The sequence below is a fragment of the Salvelinus sp. IW2-2015 genome, linkage group LG8 (genome assembly GCF_002910315.2).
Source record: "Salvelinus sp. IW2-2015 linkage group LG8, ASM291031v2, whole genome shotgun sequence".
Classification (NCBI taxonomy): Eukaryota; Metazoa; Chordata; class Actinopteri; order Salmoniformes; family Salmonidae; genus Salvelinus; species Salvelinus sp. IW2-2015.
Window position 1 is genome coordinate 7951253 of NC_036848.1, and position 8137 is coordinate 7959389.

Genomic DNA, 8137 nt, shown 5'->3' on the forward strand with positions numbered 1-8137 from the left:
GCCTCCCAGGTATTTGCATTGAAAGTAATGTATATGATTACTGACGCTAGTGGGAGCTGTGACGTCAATGGGGAGCGTTAGTGGGATTGTGAGATCTTGGAGGTTTCTTCTTCAATCTTGGTGAATGCCTACTACTGAACACTATTAATGTTTCTCCATCATTTCACCCTGTTAATTCAGGTGTGTTATCTGATGACCACGTCTCAGTCTGAGGCGTGTAACAGATTCTGGCTGAGAGAGTGCAGCACTACGTACCTGAAGTGTTTGGAAGTGTGTATCATATCCGACAATGATAGAAAGGGACTGGTCTGCTCGATTAAGAAGAAGTTGCCTACACTGACATCTGATGAAGTTTTCCTGTTTGCCGAAAGTCGGAGTATTTTGACCAGTTATGAGGAGCTAGGCAGAAAACTCCTTCAGTGTAAAGTAACACCACACCAGACAAATCACCTCCTGTAAAGGATGTAGCATCTTGTCTAAAAACTTGAGCATTGACCATGTAGCACACCTCACAGCTGATAGCATGGTCGCCATCAGAGACACACAGAGAAACAGTCTTTTCCACTAAGTACACCAAGGGTTCAGAGKAAATGAAAGCAATCCTGAAAAAGCACTAGCATATTCTGCAATCAGACCAAAAAAATCACACACTTCTTCAAGGAACCCCCACAGGTGGTCTATAAGCGTGGTTGCAATATTGGAGATAGTTTGGTGAGATTTGACCTGCCCCTCAGCCCACTCAGACACTCTTGACACATATCCCAAATGGGAACTACAAATGTGGCTCATGCGGACAGTGCCATAGCACTATAAAAACGTCTTTCTTCAGACACACACATACAGGTCGATATCCCTGTAAGGGGTATCATCTCATGCAAGACCAAGGGATGTAATCCATCTCATCACCTGTTCATGTGGAAAAGCCTACAAAGGGAGGCTTACTGGATATGTCTAAAAACATTGACCCCTAGTGGTCGGAATATTGACTTTGATCTCAGGCCCTTCTTATGAACAAATGTTTCCTTTATGAACAAGTCTTATAAATTGAAAAATTATTTTTTACAGCTTATTAGCGTACACCTAATATGTTCCCCCTGTTGATGATGCTCATTATATATTAAGGTTGGACCAAAAGATTACATGTAACAAAAATGAAATGAAATACGAAATTATTATGTGAAATTGAATGAAACAATAATGTCTGTTGATGCTAATATGATGTACAATATTCCATTATGTTTCTATATGATAACAATAGCGTAATATATTTACTATGCCATATACTATTTTTTAACAGTTTCACTAATTAATTTTAAATAACTTAATCATTATGACCCACCCCTCACTGTTGTCATTGGTTACACTAATTGCACTGTTTGTCTACATAACCTGGTTCAAGTATTCATGACATCACCCTGAAGAAGGCACAGTGATGCCGAAACATTGGTAAATACCCATTAAATTGCTGGGAGTTTATACATGGAGTGTGCGACTTTCTTTATTTTGATAGTTTATAGTTTATTCGCCGTTAGTCAGCACCTCCACACAAACTATTATTATGGGTTTGCGCCAGCTCATGTTTTTTAATCTGTTTTTTAATCTGTTTTTTTAATCTGTTTTTTAATCTGCCATCAGAGACCTACCATATCTGCAGCGCAGGGAGTTTAAAACACACGGGGGTCAAATAGGGGACAACACATCTGACATTAGTTATAACAGCATGTGTAGACAAATGGCAGAGGGGTTAAAAGAAAAACACAATGAAGATGAAGTCATCAGAGGCGTCTTCCGCATCATCAAACCAGGACACTTTAAAAACATTCTATTAAATAAAGATGAAATGAGTGTTGCAGAGCTGTAAAGTTTCTCCAGTCTCACTTAGGAGAAAAGAGCAGCACTGAGTAAAAAACATTAGGAACACCTTCCTAATACTGAGTTGCACCCCATTTTGCCAGTCAGAACAGACTCAATTTGTCGGGGTATGGACTCTACAAGGTGTCGAAAGTGTTCCACAGGGATGCTGGCCCATGTTGACTCCCACAGTTGTGTCAAGTTGGCTGGATGTCCTTTCGGTGGTGGACCATTCTTGATACACACAGGAAACGGTTGAGCATGAAAAACTCAGCAGCGTTGCAGTTCTTGACACACTTAAAGCGATGCGCCTGGCACCTACTACCATACGGCACTTCAATCTTTTGTCTTTCCCATTCACCCTCTGAATGGCACACATACACAATCCATGTCCCAATTGTCTCAAGGCTTAACAATCCTTCTTTAACCTGTCTCATCCACTTCATCTACACGTATGGAAGTGGATTTAACAGGTGATATTAATAAGCGATCATAGCTTTCACCTGGATTCACCTAGTCAGTCTATGTCATGGAAAGAAGTAGCTAGCAAGTTTACTAGATAGCGACAGTAGTTGCCTTGGTAACCAAACATAGACTTGCTAGTTTAGCTAACTAAACCATCAGTCTTACCATGCTATTATGAAATTCAACAATGCCAATAATGTTTTCAATTCACCTTTTTTCTAAAGCAGCTCAAACATGGAACATGTCAGAATGAACTATAGCCACTGAATATACAGTGCATTCGGAAATGATTCAGACCCCTTGACTTTTTCCACATTTTGTTACGTTACAGCCTTATTCTAAAATGTATTAAATCGTTTTTTTCCCTCGTCAATCTACACACAATAACCCATAATGACAAAGCAAAAACAGGTGTTTCGACATTTTGCAAATGTATAAAAAATAAAAAACTGAAATATCACAGTTACATAAGTATTCAGACCCTTTACTCAGTACTTTGTTGAAGCACCTTTGGCAGCGATTACAGTCTTGAGTCTTCTTGGGTATGACGCTACAAGCTTGGCACACCTGTATTTAGGGAGTTTCTCTCATTCTTCCCTGCAGATCCTCTCAAGCTCTGTCAGGTTGGATGGGAAGCGTTGCTGCACAGCTATTTTCAGGTCTCTACAGAGATGTTTGAGTTCAAGTCCGGGCTCTGTCTGGGCCACTCAAGGACAATCAGAGACTTATCCCGAAGCCACTCCTGCATTGTCTTGGCTGTGTGCTTAGGATCGTTGTCCTGTTGGAAGGTGAAACTTCACCCCAGCCTGAGGTCCTGAGCGCTCTGGAGCAGGTTTTAATCAAGGATCTCTCTCTACTTTGCTCCGCTCATCTTTCCCTCGATCTTGGATGCTGCCACCACCATGCTTCACAATAGGGATGMTGCCAGGATTCCTCCAGATGTGACACTTGGCATTCAGGCCAAAGAGTTCAATCTTGGTTTCATCAGACCAGAGAATCTTGTTCCTCATTGTCTGAGTGACTTTAGGTGCCTTTAGGGAAACTCCAAGCGGGCTGTCATGTGCCTTTTACTGAGGAGTGGCTTCTGTCTGGCCACTCTATCATAAAGTCCTGATTGGTGGAGTGCTGCAGAGATGGTTGTCCTTCTAGAAGGTTCTCTCATCTCCACAGAGGTACTCTGGAGCTCTGTCAGAGTGACCATCGAGTTCTTGGTCACTTCCCTGACCAAGGCCCTTCTCCACCGTTTTGCTCAGTTTGGCCGGGCGGCAAGCGTTCGGAAGAGTCTTGGTGGTTCCAAACATCTTCCATTTAAGAATGATGGAGGCCACTGTGTTCTTGGGGACCTTCAATGCTGCAGAAATGTTTTGGTACCCTTCCCCAGATTTGTGCCTCGACACAATCCTGTCTCGGAGCTCTACGGAAGATTCCTTCAACCTCATGGCTTGGTTTTTGCTCTGACATGCTCTGTCAACTGTGGGACCTTATATAGACAAGTGTGTGCCTTTCCAAATAATGTTCAATCAATTGAATTTACCACAGGTGGACTCCAGTCAAGTTGTAGAAACATCTCAAGAATGATCAGTGGAAACAATTTAGAGTCTCATAGCTAAGGGTCTGAATACATATGTAAATAAGGTTTTTCTGTTTTTTATTTTGTAATAAATTAGCAAAAATGTCTAAAAAACAGTTTTCCCTTTGATGTATTTTGATGAGGAAAAACATTCATTTAATACGTTTTAGAATAAGGCTGTAACGTAACAAAATTTTGAAAAAGTCAAGGGGTCTGAATACTTTCCGAAAGCATTCTACTGTGCGTTATAGGGAAATAATGCATGCTTTAGAATGCCCTTCAAGCCAATCAGAATGGAGTATTCAACAATGTCATGTTATATTTATATATTTATACCATTGCATATTTCTATCATATCTAAAGAAATCAGTAGAAGCAAATGCAGTGCACATACATACCAAAGAAATACACACATGTGAGTGTGCATGGATGTCTTATGGATGGGTGGGGTATGTAAAATTGGTCATGAAAATGAGTAATGTAGTAGGTCACAAACGACAATGACTTGAATCATATATTTGGCATAGTTGGGCGTAGAACAGGTCACATAACAAAACTATATTATTTTAAGCTATTTAATTCTGAAATGTGTTTCAAAGATACATATGCTGAAGTCATTTTAATGATTTTTTCACATTTTCTCAGAATCCCAAATTGTATTGATACTGGAAGTATGATAGATAATGACAGTGTTAAATGTCAATATGGCCTGTCTAGACACTTGTACTAACTATGATGACACATCCATTTACACCAAACAGATTTTGTGTTGTGGAACATTTTGATATTGTACTAAATATAGTACAAGGACGAGAATGGTTTAAAGTGCAATGCCCATCTCTTCAGGTACACTGCCATAGTGACACCATAGAAATAAAATCATCCCGCCCTCCTCTCTCCCTCCTTCTGTAATGTGAAATGCATAGGGAGCTCGTCATCCCATGTCTCAACACTTTTATTATGCAAGCCTTGACTTGGTAAACAAAAATCGTATAAAATATCCACCCCTTTCTCATTATAAAGCTATTAAAATGCAGTGGCACAACAACAACAACAATAGCAACAGGCTAAACAGCGGTGACTTAGTGACAGGGCAGATGAATGGCCTGGGAGAGACAAGCTGTGGGAGAGGATTAAAGGGGTGTAACATGGCAACAGCCCCAAACAGAGCCCTGCACTGGAGCCTTATCACAGAGCCGAGGGGCTCTCCCTGGTCCTTATCTACTCTCAGCTGTTAATATCCCCCATCAGCAGGTAATGTACAGTGAGATAGACTAGAGACATTCAGTCATAACCTTGTTTCCCAGCAGCAGCATCATCAGATCAGGTCAGCCAGGGGAGGATGTTTTCCCTGCCCGTCACTTAGCAACTATCATCTGAAGAGGAAAGGGCCTTTTGTCTGAGGTGTCCTGTTAAGAAACTGTCGTTTCTAGAGTAGAGACCTATCAACCGTGGGGATCTGATCCGACCACAAACCAAGTAAGGCCTGAGAGTATGTTATCGTGCCCTGGGATCTCTGCTGTGCTGGGCCCTGTGGAGCTCTAGCCAAGGGGAACCTCCCTTACATCCTGAGAGGGAAAGGAAATTAAGAAAGCCCTGTGTACCGTGGAGATGATAGGCAGCCGTCTGATTATCCAGACTGATAGAGGACCTGGAAATCACACAGATCAGCACATGCAGGCGCCCCAATGAGTGGTAGGGTCTCCACTGTCTTCCCCTCAATGAGTGGTAGGGTCTCCACTGTCTTCCCCTCAATGAGTGGTAGGGTCTCCACTGTCTTTCCCCTCAATGAGTTGTAGGTCTCCACTGTCTTCCCCTCAATGAGTGGTAGGGTCTCCACTGTCTTCCCCTCAATGAGTGGTAGGGTCTCCACTGTCTTCCCCTCAATGAAGGGTAGGGTCTCCACTGTCTAACCCCTCAATGAGGGGTAGGATCTCCACTGTCTTCCCCTCAATGAGTGGTAGGGTCTCCACTGTCTTCCCCTCAATGAGTGGTAGGGTCTCCACTGTTTCCCTCAATGAGGGTAGGGTCTCACTGTCTTCCCCTCAATGAGTGGTAGGGTCTCCACTGTCTTCCCCTCAATGAGGGTAGGGTCTCCACTGTCTAACCCTCAATGAGGGGTAGGATCTCCACTGTCTTCCCCTCAATGAGTGGTAGGGTCTCCACTGTCTTCCCTCAATGAGTGGTAGGGTCTCCACTGTCTCCCCTCAATGAGGGGTAGGGTCTCCACGTCTAACCCCTCAATGAGTGGTAGGGTCTCCACTGTCTTCCCCTCAATGAGGGGTAGGGTCTCCACTGTCTAACCCCTCAATGATGAGTATAGACTCCACTGTCTTGGTGAGTTTAGTTCTGTATATTGTACATAAAGCAGAGATGCCTAAGGTGAGTTTAGCATTTAAATGCAAATTAAGAAGCAATTGGCGCAAACTCAGAGTGGAAAAAGCTTAGGTTTAGTTGCCAGAGGTTTATTAGTTTGGATTCCAGGTAAGAAAGTGGATGAGATACTCCAGAACTCTTTGCCTAAATTGCCCCATAAAGAGGCTGAAAAGAAAGGGAACCATTCTCACATTAAATAAATTCAGTTATCCATGCAAAATGAAAGTGCTCTAAATCAACTGATTAGGCAATATACAATCATAAACAACGTTCACAGTAATAGGTTTTAACTCATGCTGGATATGGGCTACAGCGTCACTTCGGAATGTGCGTATAGCCAATAAATATTGCATGCTTGACACCGTTGCCATAAAGTATAGGTTATGACAAATGATTTACAGGTAGGCAAACAGAATTCAACTCCTGACATTTTCATCAGTACGGGATACTATTATGATAATGCATGATGTATGACCTCAGAAAATACTGTATAAAAAAACTTTATAGACCATTTTATTAAGATGATGTCCGTCAAGGAGAGATTATGAAAAGTATAATTGTTCTTCTATGTCTTTGAATATTGTATTTTACATCTGCTAACAACACGCACTTGCCTAAAAATGAGTGTGACTAAGTTGCTGTATTGTGGTATTGCCGTAAATCTTCGATGCAACGTATACACTCATTTAGTATTCTCCGATTGTCCTACATAAGGCATTGGCATAACACTGCAAGTGAAAAAAATCTAAGTTTACTCAATTTATGGGAATCCTGATGTGGATGTGCTGTATATTCCTTTATAAACCGGGTGGTTTGAACCCTGAATGCTGATTGGCTGAAAATCGTGGTATATCAGACCATATACCACAGGTATGACATTAAGTTACTTTTTACTGTTCTAATTAGGTTGTTAACCAGTTTATATTAGCAATAAGGCACCTCTGGGGTTTGTGGTATATTGGCCATATACCACACCCCCTCATCCCTTATTGCTTAATTATACACTGGTTGGTTCGAGCCCTGAATGCTGATTGGCTGACAGCCGTGGTATATCAGACTGTATACCACGGGTATGACAAAACATTTATTTTTACTGTTCTAATTACTTTGGTAACCAGTGTGAGAAACAGACAATTTGGCCAAATGTTCTGGCAGGCCCTACATCACACTYCGCTGGTCAGAGGGCACGGAGAGGAGAAAGTAGGAAGAAGAACATGATCTCATGACTACGATGCTAGTGTTACATTAACATTAAGTGGCTTTTCTGGTCTGAATTACCTCAGAGGTGAGGGACAGACAGCTTTATTTAATGGTTTTGTTGTGAAAGGGTCAAGAGTGTGACTGAAAAAAGACACACAAGCACTGATGGAACTTCTTGTGCACACATAACTCTCCCAGTTATGATATGGCTAAGTTATGATATTTGATGTACGTGTCACTAATAATGTCAAGTGAAGCAAACAATTGCAGGACTTAAATGACTTCACGACTCTATCGACACTCACAGAGCCCGGTCAATAATTATCACTGCTCTCTCTGTAGGAGACTTCAGATCTTTGGTCAGTTTGGGTCGTCATAAGAATGTGAAAGCTTTGAATTTGTAGTTATACTAATATAGAGCATAAAATGTTTGGGGGAAAGGTTCATGTTGATTCTAAACTCAAAGCAATTAGACAAGTGTACTTCAATATCTCAAATGTTTCGCCCATAGGGCTCTGGTCAAAAGTAGTGCACTATGTAGGGAATAGGGGGCCATAGAGGACGCAGCCATATTGTAGTCTTTCTCTTGATGTCAATAACATGGTCACAGAAACACAGACAGACAGACAGACAGACAGACAGACAGACAGACAGACAGACAGACAGACAGACAGA